The sequence below is a fragment of the Sus scrofa genome, chromosome 18 (genome assembly GCF_000003025.6).
Source record: "Sus scrofa isolate TJ Tabasco breed Duroc chromosome 18, Sscrofa11.1, whole genome shotgun sequence".
NCBI classification, from domain to species: Eukaryota; Metazoa; Chordata; class Mammalia; order Artiodactyla; family Suidae; genus Sus; species Sus scrofa.
In genome coordinates, this window is record NC_010460.4 from 14,714,678 (window position 1) to 14,729,218 (window position 14,541).

At 45.9% G+C, this 14,541-nt stretch overlaps 1 protein-coding gene across 2 annotated transcripts in view; it reads left to right on the top strand.

Moving 5' to 3' along the window:
- Window positions 1–14,541, top strand: part of AKR1B1 (aldo-keto reductase family 1 member B) — a 158,801-nt gene that overhangs the window by 121,162 nt on the left and 23,098 nt on the right. The gene's annotated exons all lie outside the window — the stretch shown is intronic.

Below are 14,541 nucleotides of genomic sequence, written 5' to 3' on the forward strand. Positions count from 1 at the left end.
ATATATATATATATATATATATATATAAATACTAGACGTAAATGTATTTATAAATATGTATTTAGTGAATGAATGAATGAATGAATGAACGAAAACTCCAGGTAAGGAGGAGAAACTGACCAACCAGCCTGATTTTGTCCCCAGCTTCCTCCTTCCTCTCTGAATTCTAATATTTAATGTCTTTGTCACCACCATGTCCAGATTTCCCTGAGTACAGTTTGCAATTCCAGCTCAATTTGAAACCAAAAAATATACTTTCCTTCGAATTCCCTTGGCATAGCTACGTTAACAAGAACTTTAGAAATTGTTCACTCCTAGGAAAATATTGAGACACACAGTAAGAAATAATGCCAACAGTCAAACAAAAGAATGACGTCTACGGCAACCAATGGTATGCCCACTCACACCAGTCTGTGCCGAGGAAACAGAACCATTTACTTCGTCAAAATTCCGTGGTTGTTTCTTCAAGGCGGCATTGCCGATACTACGTGGAGCGCTATTTAGCAATGTACACTCTCTGATTTTCTGAGACAGTTCCCAGAGTAGTCCATGTGCACAAGATGCTCCTCTGCTTGGCACCCAAGACCTGCCGTCTGGACCAGTCCACCCTCTGGCCCATTCTCCGGCCTTTTTCTTTGCCGGTGCCTCTCCAACCATCCGAGCCAAGATGCTTGCCCTTTCCTGGACTCCACCCCTTCACGCTGTCAAGGTGGCTCGGTTCCTGCTGTAACCACTTAAAATGCCCTTCCCACACTCTCTGTAGGATGTGGCCCAACTCCAACACCTCTTCCAAATAGAACCCCTCTGGGACCTCCGTCTCCCATCCTCCCTCCTCCGCATTCCTCCTGCCCTCGCCCCGCGTCTCACAGTCAGTTCTCTCCGTCTGCTCTAAGGAGGTGGCTGGGGCGCGGTTCACCACACAGTGGTGGAACGGCCTTGACCTTGTTCGCTTTAATTTAGCTCGGCGTAAGCCTGCCACTTTGCACACGTCTGCGGTTCTCCTGTAGCTTTAACCCCAGTGGTGGTTTTCTTAGTGCATTACAGATGAGTAGACGCGTAAGAGAAATGGGAAAAGAATAAGAACATCCGAGATGTTTAACTCTCAGGTCCCGAGGAACTACTCCCTGTCAAAATTGTATTTCTCTTGCTTCTAGTTTCCGGTCAGGAGACACATAGAATCTTATTTAACCATAGATGTTCTTAGTTATTACTTTTTTTTTTCCACATAAAGTATGACTACCTGAAACCTGCAGTTGATCCTGGATGTTAGGAATTGATCCAAGGATGGAGAGCAGATTCCATTTCATGTGGTCTGAGACCCATGAGTGGTTCTTGGCCCTTTCCCTCCAGAGAGCTGACTGGGGTTGAGAAGGCATGTCAGACAAGAGGGTGCCTTCATAGGCGGGTCGTGGTCTTTCCCTTTCTCCTTCCTTCCTTCCTTCCTTTCTTTCTTTCTTTCCTTTTTGTCTTTTTGGGTCGCACCTGCAGCATATGGAGGTTCCCAGGCTAGGGATCGAATTGGACCTACAGCCACCAGCCTACCCCAGAGCCACAGCAACGCCAGATATAAGCCGCATCTTCAACCTACACCAAAGCTCACAGCAACACAGGCTCCTTAACCCACTGAGCGAGGCCACGGATCAAACCTGCTTCTTCATGGATACTAGGCAGATTCATTTCCACTGAGCCACGACAGGAACTTACTATGAAAAAAAGAAGTTTTTTTTTTTTTCCCCATGTCTCTCATTTCCCCCACCATCTTGGGGAACCCCTGCCTGCCTTCCCGGGTCCTATCCCTAGTGCTTAGGACAGCCACAACCCCCCGGGGGCTCTAGCTGATATGTGTATTGAATATCATCTGCTTAGAGCAGCTGCCGCCTTGGGCAGCCCTGGAAGTGGGTCTAGGGCGACAGAGAGAGGAGCACTTCTCTTTGTTCCTGGTGCTTTGTCTCAGCTGTGGCAGACATGGGACCGGGGAGAGGGTTCCCCGTTTGTTGCCTTGCCAACCTCAAGCAAAAGGACCCGCAGACTGACCCAGGCAGAGGCAGGCTTTCATGGGATCGTCCAAGCCTTGAATCCCAGGGAGGGTAGGGACTGTTCCCATTGAGGCCGAGGTTCTCCCTCTCATATCATACCCATTGCTTTGCAAAGTTCCTTCCTCAAAGGAGTAATGAGGGGGAGCTTTGTCCTCAGCCCCTTTTCCTACCTAGACAAGAAAACTTGAGATTCTGAGTGAGACAAAGAGCTAAGTAACAACCTGAAGAGGAATCCATTATTTCTCTGTATTGTTGATAGCAATTTGCATACTGTAGTAGTTGACAAAGGGGCATATTTTCACTGAGAAATAAATACCGTAACTAAATGACTCCAGCACAGAAGGCATCACACATTTATATTAACCATTATTACTTTCATGAGTAATTTCCTGTGATTATTGCATGTATCCAGATTTCATTCTTTATTTTTATTATTTTAGTTGCCAGCCTGACCTTCTTTAATCTTTATTCCATTACTTGGCGTTCTCGTGGTAGCGCAGTGGTAACAGACCTGACTAGTATTCATGAGGATGTGGATTCAATCCCTGGCCTCAGTCAGTGGGTTAAGTATCAGGTGTTGCCCTGAGCTGTGGTGCAGGTCACAGACTCGGCTCAGATCCCACATTGCTGTGGCTGTGGTGTGGGCTGGCAGCTGGAGCTCTGATTAGACCCCTAGCCTAGGAGTCTCCATATGCGGTGGATGTGGTCTTAAAAAGAAAAAATTTTTATTCTGTTACTTATGAATTCTGTCAGTTTTCAAGGTTTTACTTCTCCGTTAATACTAATAGAGGAGTTCCTATCGTGGTGCAGTGGTTAACGAATCCAACTAGGAACCATGAGATTGCGGGTTCGATTCCTGACCTTGCTCAGTGGGTTAAGAATCCGGCATTGGTGTGAGCTGTGGTGTAGGTTGCAGACGCGGCTCGGATCCCGCGTTGCTGCGGCTGTGGTGTAGGCCGGCAGCTACAGCTCCAATTAGACCCCTAGCCTGGAAACCGTGGGAGCGGCCCAAGAAAAGGCAAAAAGACAAAAAAAAAAAAAATACTAATAGATAAAAGAAAACCCTGAGTTTCCTCTTGCCCAGGATGAATAGAAGAGGTGATGCCTGAGACCTAGAATGCTTGAGTGACTCGTTCCTGTTATAAACGGGAAGTGAAGCGTAGAAGAGTGTTGGCTGTGGAAAAAGGGAGACCTGGTTAGAATCTCAGTTTGGTCACATCATAGTTTTGTGGCCTTGGTCAAACTCTGAATCTCTGCCTCTTCATCAATAAAATGTAAAGTGATGAAAAACCATTTCCCCAGGGCTTGGTGAGAGCCACATGAAACAGCAGGTATCACCCACTGACTCTGTCCTTCTTACATTAAACCACATGAAATCCACATTTTTGTATTTTAAAAAGTTGAGTGTTTATACATTTATATGGTTTAATCTTACGTTAGCTAGTAAGATGCAAGGCTGGAATCCAAGCTCAGGCCTTGCACTTCCATACTTTGCTAACTTTTGTGGGCTATGAAATGTATTTTTAGTTGGATGTGGAAAGAAGAATGTTCGCCTGCCGTTCCAGTTCTACAAGATTCAAGCCATGAACTTTCCCTGCAGTCACCTGGAGGGGAATTCAGGCTGGAGAAAACCAAGGAGCAGTCTGTGCTTTCGATCCACCGGCCCCTAGGTAGTTAAGATACACATCTAAGGAAAAATTTCAAATGAACCGAATCTTGTTCTTGCCCTACATAAAAGAAGCACTAAAGTCATTAACTTGGGATGTCTGTTCTTTGTGACTAGCGGCAATCTTTTAATGTTCAACCACATGTTTCTTGCAGCAAAAAAACAAAAAAAACTTTTGCATTAATCTGCCTCCCCCCTTATCTCTTCAGAGCAGTTCCTCGGGGCCATCTGAGGAGCAGTCTCTGGGCTATAGCCGTCAGTAAGTTCCCCCAATAAAACTGAACTCACAATTTTTATGTTGTTCATTTTTATTTCAGTTGATAGACAAATGCTGCCAAGTGGATTATGGAGCTTAATACAGGAGATGTGTGAAGAGAACAGACAGTAAGAGTGGGGGAGAAAAAGAAGTTATGGACTCAGTGCAAAGCTCTAGACTTTACAAATATAATGAGCAACCAGTTATTCTGCCTCTCAGAGAGCAATGGGGTATATGTGGCGAGTATCTCAGTTATCTTCCTTAATGTCAGTATCATTGGTTAGGGAACATGCTGGTAAATTTTATGTGTTGACTTGACGAGGCCACCGGGTGCCCAGACATTTGATGACATTATTTGGGGTGTGTCTGTGAGGGTGTCTCTGGACGAGATTACATTTGAATTAGACCCGAAGGAAGCAGATTGCTCTCTGCAGTGAGGGTGGGCCTCACCTAATCAGTTAAAGACCAGAATAGAAAAAAAAAAAAAAGACTAAGAGGGAATTCCACCAACCTGACTGCTGGAGCCAAGACGCATGTCTTGTCCTCTGACTGGAACTCACACCCCCAGCTCTCCTGGGGCTCCATCTTGCTGACTGCAGGCAGATCTTGGGACTTCTGTGCAGCCTCCACAATCACATGAGCCAATTCCTTGTAATAAATCCTCTTTGTCTCTGTCTCTCTCTTGATTAAAGGGGATCTCTCACTATATCAATCCTCTTATTGGTCCTGCTTAAAAATCCTGTTAAAGATCAGAAAGAGAGAAGTATATATGGAGGCACATTTATATACATAAATACATACACACATTCTCACATATGTATGTGTGTATACACGTAGTGAGAGAGACAGAATGTCTCTTGTCTGTAGAAGGAAGTGTATGTGTGCTATGAGCCCTGTGCTTAGGAGAACACTAACTCATTCATATAGGGATGGATGCCAAAGGTTCTAATTTCCTTTAGCAGGTGCACTCTGGAGCCGCCATCCATACTCATACCTAAAGAGTTTTTTCAAAGATAGTGGTGTAAGCCGTCCCCATTAGACTGATATTTTCAAGGTCTGAGCACAGGAACTCCCTCGTCTGTCTTTAGGCAGCCAGCGTTTGTTCTGTGAGGTTGTGACTCAATTAGAAAGGTTCCTGTGGGTGAAATGGAATGTGTCTCCGACTTCAATGGGACCGTGTCCTGGACAGGGTTTGGGACTGTGTGTCAGAAGACCTGCATTTGAATTTCAACTCTGCTCTTTATTGGCTCTGAGAAGTAACTTTTTTGAACTTTAGATCTTTCACCTGCAAAGTGAGCATAACAAAGTCTAGCTCAAACAGGTCTTGGGAAGACTTAAGAAGACAATATTCACGAACTGCTCATTGTAACTCTGTAGGGTTTTAAGAATACGAGTTGTTGGCATGTATTATTGTATGTTTGAAAGGAGTTTGGATTTTGGATTTGTGTACTCAGGTTAATCTTTTTGAGCCTAAGGATCTTTGTGTGCTAAAGATCAAAAAGAGAGAGAGAAAGTAAGAGATTATAGCCTCCTTTGGCTGGTTCTTGTGAGGATTAAAGAGTATAATGTATACACCGCCTCTTGCAAAAATCCTGGCAAGGCAGTGCTTTCTTCTTCCTATAAAAATATAATTCTTCATTAAATTAATAAACCATGAGTTACATTAATGTGACTCTAAGAGTATATATATATATATATATTTGTTTGGTTTTGTTTTTGCCTTTTCTAGGGCCACTTCCTACAGCATATGGAGGTTCCCAGGCTAGGGGTCCAATCAGAGCTGTAGCTGCCGGCCTACGCCAGAGCCACAGCAACCAACACACGATCTGAGCCGAATCTGCAACCCACACCACAGCTCACGGCAACACCAGATCCCCAACCCAGTGAGCAAGGCAAGGGATCGAACCTACAAACTCATGGTTCCTAGTCGGATTCGTTAACCACTTCGCCACGACGGGAACTCCCTCTAAGAGTATATTTTTAAGTAAATAAAGAAATCAAAGAGGAGTGACACAGTGGAAAAGAATCTGACTAGGAACCATGAGGTTGTGGGTTCGATCCCTGGCCTTAATCAGTGGTTAAGGATCTGGTGTTGCTGTAAGCTGTGGTGTAGGTCGCAAGCACAGCTTGGATCCCACATTGCTGTGGCTGTAGCTCCGATTCGACCCCTAGCCTGGGAACCTCCATATGCTGCAAGGGTGGCCATAAAAAAGAAAGAAAGAAATCAAAGTGCAGCCCACACCCAAGTCCTGTCAAGTGATGTCTGCCTGTATCTTCCATGATTACCTCTTTTAGCTGCACGGAGCTTCTCATCCTGAATCCTTCTTGGCCCGTCGAGAACCCGGAACTGTGAAACACAGACCTCCCACCTCCAGCTTGTCTCACAAGAACACTGTTGAGCTGTATGGCTGACAGGTGTATAGTGTCTCTGCTTACCTGGTTCTCAAGACTATCACACAGTCATGAGCTTGCTTAGGATTTCACAGGAAGGAGAAGGAGATTTCTGCTCTGAATACTTAGATGAGCCCGATAAAGAAGGACATTCTGAACTCATCGCAAATTCAGAGCTCCCTCGCCCAGGTCCGTCTCTTTACAGATCGTGTAACTGCTCAGACTGAGAGATCCTAAGGTGTAGATGAGTTAATGTTATACTCCTCAGTGTGGTTCAGACTCATGGGAGGTCATTTTTTCCTTGGCAGTGAGATAAGAAGGGAAATGAAGGGGCTTTCTGAAGAATTCAATCCTGGTTCCATCCTCTTTTTCGCTCTACATGCTCTTAGCCTGGAAGATGGCACCTGTAAGACAGCACTAACCCACCCACAGGCTGTATTAATAAAACCTGGATGTAATCAGGCTGCACAGAGGGGTGATTCCACACCCCTCCCTTCATTCTAGAACCTCTTGCCCAGAGACCCACCTCAAGGGTGGAGAGAAGGACGCATGCTTGTGGTTGAACGATGACATGAATATGACTCTCTTTGATGAGCTGGGTCCCCTGACCCAAGCTGGCCTTTTGTCACTGTTCTTCATGCACTGGAAAAGCCCTGACAGTGCAGGGCTTCTGTATGGGGCTTCTGCAGTTGGACTCCTTTGCTGCTTGTCACCTTGTCATATAAAACTCTGAGATCGCTGCCTTTCACTGGAGTCACCTTAGCAGGATCTTCAGTGCATTTCTCTGGATGCTGTGTTGCCCCCATAAAGCAGCACATTCTGCTCCCAGGGAACTCTTTAAAGGACAGCATTCTCTCCCTTTCACCTGTTCCCTCACTGACTCTTCCCTAAGGGTGGTGGAATGACTTGGGTGGTGGATTCAGGACTTTTCCTGAATTTGAATTTTGCACACTTGAGACAGGCTTTCCCAAATCTTCGCTCTCTGTGTGTATCCCAGAGAAAGAAAGCCCGTCTTTAGGTTGCACACATTTCCCCCCCGGAAAAATGACCAGCCTCTGAAAGGGAGACACAGTAGTCCAGCTTTCCGTGGCCCTGGTGGGCACATTTAATCCAGGGGGGTTGTGATGCAGCCTGTCTGCAAAGGTCAAACCATATTCTCCAAGGAGTTCCCGTCGTGGCTCAGCAGAAACAAATCCGACTAGGAACCATGAGGTTGCGGGTTCGATCCCTGGCCTCGCTCAGTGGGTTAAGGATCCGGCATTGCCGTGAGCTGTGGTGTAGGTGGAAGACACAGCTGAGATCCCACATTGCTGTGGGTATGGCATAGGCTGGCCGCTGTAGCTCCAATCAGACCCCTAGCCTGGGAACCTCCATATGCCATGAGTGCAGCCTTTAAAAAAACAAAACAAACAAACAAAAAACCTATATTCTCCAAGTCAGGCTGGTGGGAAACAAAGCTGATATTTTGATCTCCATAGGCCTGATTCTTGTGTCTATGGTTCAATTTGTTCTCAACTCAGCAAATGAAGAGCAGTCACCCTCAAACTGTGATAGAAGGTGATTAATACATGATGACGATAACTTTGACTTTTAATTGCCCAGGGATTTCCATGCTAAGAACATACATTATGATATTTTTCTGAACATCAGATATGTGTTCACTTGTCAAGAAAAGGCTGATGCTTTTAAAATAGAGAAATCAACTTTTGTGTGTGGGGGGGATTAAGTCCATTTATGATTTGGGTAAATAGCTTTCCAAGCTTTGCCACCAGGGTAGCTCTCTTTGAGATTTTTAAATGACTATGAAGAGAGCCTTTGCAAGTGTTGGCTTTTGTTCCTGCCTTTTTAAAATTAATATCTATATATAGTCTTGGCATTAGTAATGCAACAAGGCTGATGTCTCTTCAGTGCCAGAGTTATATCAGGGGCAGCTCGGGGCATGTGGCCCTAAATCAGGTTTACCCAGATGACAGATGCCTGTTCCCTGGACAAAATCAGCCCTCTGAGAAAGGCTATATCACACAGTGCTGGACACTGAATCCCAGAGTCGGTTACCTGCCTCAGACCCCGGCTCCATCTTAGTCACTGTGATCCATGGTAGCTTTTAATCTTTCCAAGCCTCATTTTTTTTCTTTTAGGGGGATAACAGAAATTATCTTCTAAGTTTCTTGTTGGAATTACTTAAATTAACACTTGTTATGTGCTTGGATAATGCCTATCACGTAGTAAGAACAATGGTTCTGGACTCAGACTGCCTAACTCAACCTGCCAGCTCTGTAGATCTTGCTTCCTCTACAAGTTCCTCGTGTGTAGAACTGGTATAACAATACTTAACTCTTTGGGTGATTATGACACAAAGCTGAGTACATCCGTGCAGAGTTTGTGGCAAGCAGTAGCATAAATAGTAACATTTCTGTCATGGAAAAAAACAAACAAAAAAAGATTGAGGAAGACAGTCCAGTTCTGATATGGCAGCTGCACTGTTTGAAGAATCTAGGCTCCTTCTATCCTGCTGCTTTGTCCACACTGTCTCATGATTACATCTGGCTGCCTGAGCCCCAGCCATTACATCCACATTCCAGGTAGCAGAAAGGAAGAAGGGGTAAAGAAGGGATGGTATAATCCTTTACTTAGCTGCTAGGTTTACCAAGAAATGTTGTCTTAGAAAACTCAATTCCCTTTGCTTGGTTAGCATGGAATTGGAACATTTTCTCAACTATAATTTTACTTCTTATAAAACCTGCTAGGGATTTTTCTGCATTCATAATCAGAATGAATCACATAGTTTCAGAAAACATTTTCCCCCAAGCAGCTTCATAAACTGTTGCATGCGTGTATAGGCATGCTGCAGTCCATGGGTTTGTAGCGTAGATACTTATCATTTACATTTTATGGAGGCTGCCCTCTGATCATCTTAAACTTTTGAGGTCAGAAACCCATTTGAGGATATAAAGGACACCTTGGAAGTCCTCCCTGGAAGAATGCACATAAAAACATACACTCCTGGAGTTCCATTTGTGGCTCAGTGGTAACGAACCCGACTAGTATCCATAAGGTGGGTTTGATTCCTGGACTCACTCAGTGGGTTAAGGATCCCGTGTTGCCATGAGCTGCAATGTAACTCACAGGCATGGCTTGGATCCTGCATTGCTGTGGCTGTGGAGTGGGCCAGCAGCTGCAGCTTCAATTTAACCCCTAGCCTGGGAACTTCCATATGCCGCGAGTGCAGCCATAAAAACAAGATAAAAAAACAAAACACAGGAGTTCCTGTCGTGGCGCAGTGGTTAATGAATCCGACTAGGAACCATGACGTTGCGGGTTCAGTCCCTGCCCTTGCTCAGTGGGTTAACGATCCGGCGTTGCCGTGAGCTGTGGTGTAGGTTGCAGACGCGGCTCGGATCCCGCGTTGCTGTGGCTCTGGCGTAGGCCGGTGGCTACAGTTCTGATTCAACGCCTAGCCTGGGAGCCTCCATGTGCCGCGGGAGCAGCCCAAGAAATAGCAACAACAACAACAACAAAAAAAAAAAACACAAAAAATAAAACGGGAGTTCCCCTTGTGGCTCAGTGGTTAATGAATCCAACCAGGAACTATAGGGATGCGGGTTTGATTCCTGGCCTTGCTCAGTGGGTTAAGGATCCCGCGTTGCTGTGAGCTGTGGTATAGGTCGCAGTCGTGGCTCTGATCCCACATTGCTGTGGCTCTGGCGTAGGCCGGTGGCTACAGCTCCAATTAGACCCCTAGCCTGGGAACCTCCATATACTGTGGGAGCGGCCCTAGAAATGGCAAAAAGACATTAATTAATTAATTAATTAATTAATTAATTAATTAAAACAAAACCAAACAACCATACACTCCTAATGGTGCATGTAGTGGATTTTTATTGCATTGAAAATGTATTCCTTTCTCAGTAATAAAATAAAAATATGTGCAATGATTTATGATTCATTCCCTCTCATAAATGTTCAAGCTTGGCAAATTGTTTTGACAATGGGCTTTCCTTTTCTCTTAACAAAAGAAAAAACTGCCTCAAGTTTCATCATGTGCTGCCTCTGCAAAGTTAGTGAGTTTCTTGGGAGTGTGCTCCCATTTCTTGAAAAAATCTTGTGATTCAAGTGGTGATTCAAAGCCCTGATTCTGATGAAACTGATGACGCCTGCAGCAGTACACAAAACTTCTTTCAGGATTTTCGCAGAGCACTGAAATTTATAATGAAATGTGGGGCCTCCTCAGAGACTCGAGGAGTCCCTCCCCCACCCTAGGCAACCCCACCCCATTATTCTGTTTGTGGTTCTTCTAACGTTATTTGTTACTGTATGAAATTATCATATTCTTTTGTTTAAAATTAATCCTTTTTAAATATCATCTTAAAATCTTTTCACAGGATCATTGAGTTTTTGGCGCTGTATTGAATTTTGAGCCCCAGGCGAGTGCCTCACTTGACCCACCCTCATCTTGGCCCTGGGGTCAGACAGGGCAAGACAGGTTGGAAGGTGAGAGGGAGGCAGTATTTACGCCACAGAAACCGGCAATCTCTGCAGATCAGAACTCCCCCGCTACCCGTCCTCCAGAGAACTGGTTATTAAACATTATCAGCAGACCACTGCCAACAATCCTCATTGCCAACATCCTTTGTCCTTTATCCAACATCTCTGAGTGCTGGGTTCATGAAATTGCTGTAAGTGGAAACACGCGCCCCCTGGAGGACAATCCTTCTCCTGCAGCTCTCTTCAGAGGGCGCTGTTTCTTCTTTGCGAGTCTTCATTCCATTGAGCCTAAGATCAAGGTAAATAGCCCCATGGGATATTGAGGCTTTTAGTTTGTTTATTCCTCTCTTAGCCTCTCAGTTACTTTGAATTACACGGCATCAAACTGTAAGCCCCACTCTCCTTTCTACTGACCCCAGGGTCACTCTTCCAATTTTCACGACTTCTGTCACCGTTCTCAGAGACTTTCAATAATCATATAATTCTTGGTGCCTCTGATAGCTCAGTGAGTTGACTCCCTGGATGTTAGGAACTTTTCCTCTCTTTAATGTTACTACCAATAAATCTACTACCGTTAAATCTCAAATTCAAGCATCACATCCTGACCAGTATCTTTTATTCCATTACTCTGATACTCGTACATCATCAATTCCTTGGCATCATTAAGGCCTCTATTCCACTAATCTTATTTCATTTCATTGTCCACCACCTCCACCTTCCCTAGATGGTCAACATCCCCTCGTCCTAGAGACCTCTTTTTTTTAGGGCTGCACCCATGGCATATGGAAGTTTCCAGGCCAGAGGTCTAATCAGAGCTGCAGCTGTCGGCCAAGACTACAGCCACAACACCAGATCTGAGCTGAGGCTGTTCCCTACACCCACAGCTCACGGTAACACTGGAATCCTGCCCCACTGAGCGAGGCCAGGGATCAAACCTGCATCCTCATGGATTCTAGTCAGGTTTGTTTCCACTGGGTCACAGCGGGAACTCCCCTTGATTTTCTGTTTACCCAGCTTAGAGTCCCTGGTCTATCACAGTAATGGCTCTTTGCATTTATGTTTAGCTGGCAAATGGATTTTTTTTTCTGTTCCCATCCGTAAGGAAGATCAAAGACATTTTGCATTCTGACAGAACAGACAATAGTATATGCATTTACAAATCTTCCCCAGGCTTAAGTTAACTGTCTTGCCTTCTGTCATAGTTCAAAGGTATCTACGCATTCTCTGTTGGCTCAGTGGGTTAAGGATCCAGGGTTGTCACTGCTGTGGCTTGGGTCGCTACTGTGCCAGAGGTTCAATCCTTGCCCGGGAACTTCCACATGCTGCAGGCATGGCCAAAAAAAAAGATACCTGGACATCCCACCTTGATCCACTATACCAATGACAGCATGCCAATTGGACTGTCTGAGCAAGAAATAGCTAGCACATCGGGGACCTCAGAAAGAATCATGCACTCCAGAGGGCAGGACCTAAACCCCACTGAGACTCAGGACGCATGCCACACCAGTGAAGCTTTTAAGGGTCCAGAAGTTGGGGTATTCAGGAACATTCCACTCAAGGAAAGAACAAATTATTGCCTCTTGAAACTATCATAACAAAGGCAACATTTTATCCTGGAGAAAAAGCAAGGCTGCAGCAAGCTTATTAAATTTAGAAGCTGACTGTTGCCTAGGTATTTGGGGCATCTTGTGCCAGAGGGCTCACCAGCAAGAAGAGTCACCATCCTGGCAGGTGTAATTGCCCCTGATCAGGGAAAGGAGGCTGGGTTCCCCTTGCTCCATTACTACTGATTGGATATGTGCAGTGACTCCAGAATGAAGAGGCTATGTGATCGAGTGTGGGTCATACCACTAGGGAAGTTTCACAGACCTGCAGAGGTCATGGCTGCAAATGAGGGGAATTTAGGGTGGAGAATGGAGGATGGAGAAGATGAGTTCCAGTTGTGGTCCTGACACCAGTTGCAGCACAGTGGCTGCTGTCCACCCCACTAACTACCGTAGGTGCAGGGCTTGTTGCCTAGGCATATAGTCCTGTTGGCAGATGGCCTTCAGCAGTCAGACCTTCAGATACTGCCTCCACTGTGGAAAGCCACCTTGTCCAATGTCCCACCCCTTCCGGGGTGACCCACAGCCAGTTCCTGATCCACTCTGTGGGATCGTTTGAACACCTGGCTATCTCAGGGCAACTGGGGACACCTCTAATGGGCCCTTATGGCACCATAGCTCCCTGGAGAGTTGGCCAAGACTGTTGCTTGGCCAACTGCATTGCAGCCTGACTTCTCTCTCTGCCCACTCCTGCTCCAGGCCCTTCACTTCACAGGTGTGTATCCCGAGGGTTCTACTGAGTAAACATCCTGCGGGCTCAATTCCACCTCAGGGTATGCCTCCTGGAGAAGCCAACCTGGGACACTATCCGAGACCAAGATACCATCTTCTCCCTCCTGGACACTGCAGCAGGCCACTGATGGGTCTCTCTGCTTCCCTTCTTATACCCCTGAGTCTGTTCTACCCACAGCAGAATGGTCCTTTGGAGTTCCTGTCATGGCTCAGTAGTAATGAATCCGACTAGTATCCATGAGGATGGGGGTTCAATCCCTGGCCTCGCTCAGTGGGTTAAGGATCCAGTGTCGCCATGACCTGTGGTGTAAGTCACAGACACGGCTCAGATCTGGTATTGCTGTGGCTGTGGTATAAGCTGGAAGCTGTAACATGGCTCAGATCTGGTATTGCTGTGGCTGTGGTATAGGCTGGCAGCTGTAGCTCTGATTCTATCTCTAGCCTGGGAACTTCCATGTGCCGCAGGTACAGTGCTAAAAAGACCAAAAAAAAAAAAAAAAAAAAAAGGAATTGTCCTAGAGTGTGCATCAGATCACGACACTCCACTGTTAAAAACCTACCTACAGCTTCCCGTCCCTTTCAGAAAAAAACCTAACACTCCACGATGGCCCTTCGAGGCTCTGCATAGTCTGACCCAGGCCCACCTTTCCCTGGGTAGCGGCGCTCACTCTCTCTGTTCCACCCGCTCGGGCTTCCTTGCTTCTCCACCACTACGCCACCCCCACCCCCCACACAAAGCAACTCAGCCACCTGCAAGGTCCTTGCAGGCTTCTTCCCACCTACCACAGTGTGTCTCTCTGGGTATGCACGTGGGTGACCTCCTCTCCATCCTCCTTGTCAGTGCCGCCCACCCTGCCCTCATCTCCATCCTTATCACCGCCTTTATTTTCATCTTGTGGCTTATCATCATCTGCCCAGATATCGCATTAGCTTGTTTTTAGGTATGTTTACTACCTATTTCTCCTGCTGGAAAGGAAGCTGCATATGATCAGACACGGTCCTGTTTATCTCTGTAATCCTAGGGCCTAAAACAGTACCTGTTGGCATGAAATATTCAGTAAATATATATTGAATGAATGTGTTGAATGAACACACCTCCTCCATAAAGGTACGAAACTTGCTCATCCAACACGTGCACAGAGATCTCTGCTTCAAATAGATTTTCTCAGCAGAGGTATGGGTCTGACCAGTAAGGATGAAACAGAGGCTGGCAGCCCAGAAGTTATCAATCATTTCATCCAAGTCCATGCTGATGGATAGTGACAAGCTGCCTGAAAATACCAGAACCTATGTTAGCAATTCTGTGGTTTACCAGTTGGCACCTTCCCACTGCCTCCAAAACCAGGGCCCCAGTTAAATGAGGCGAGCCAC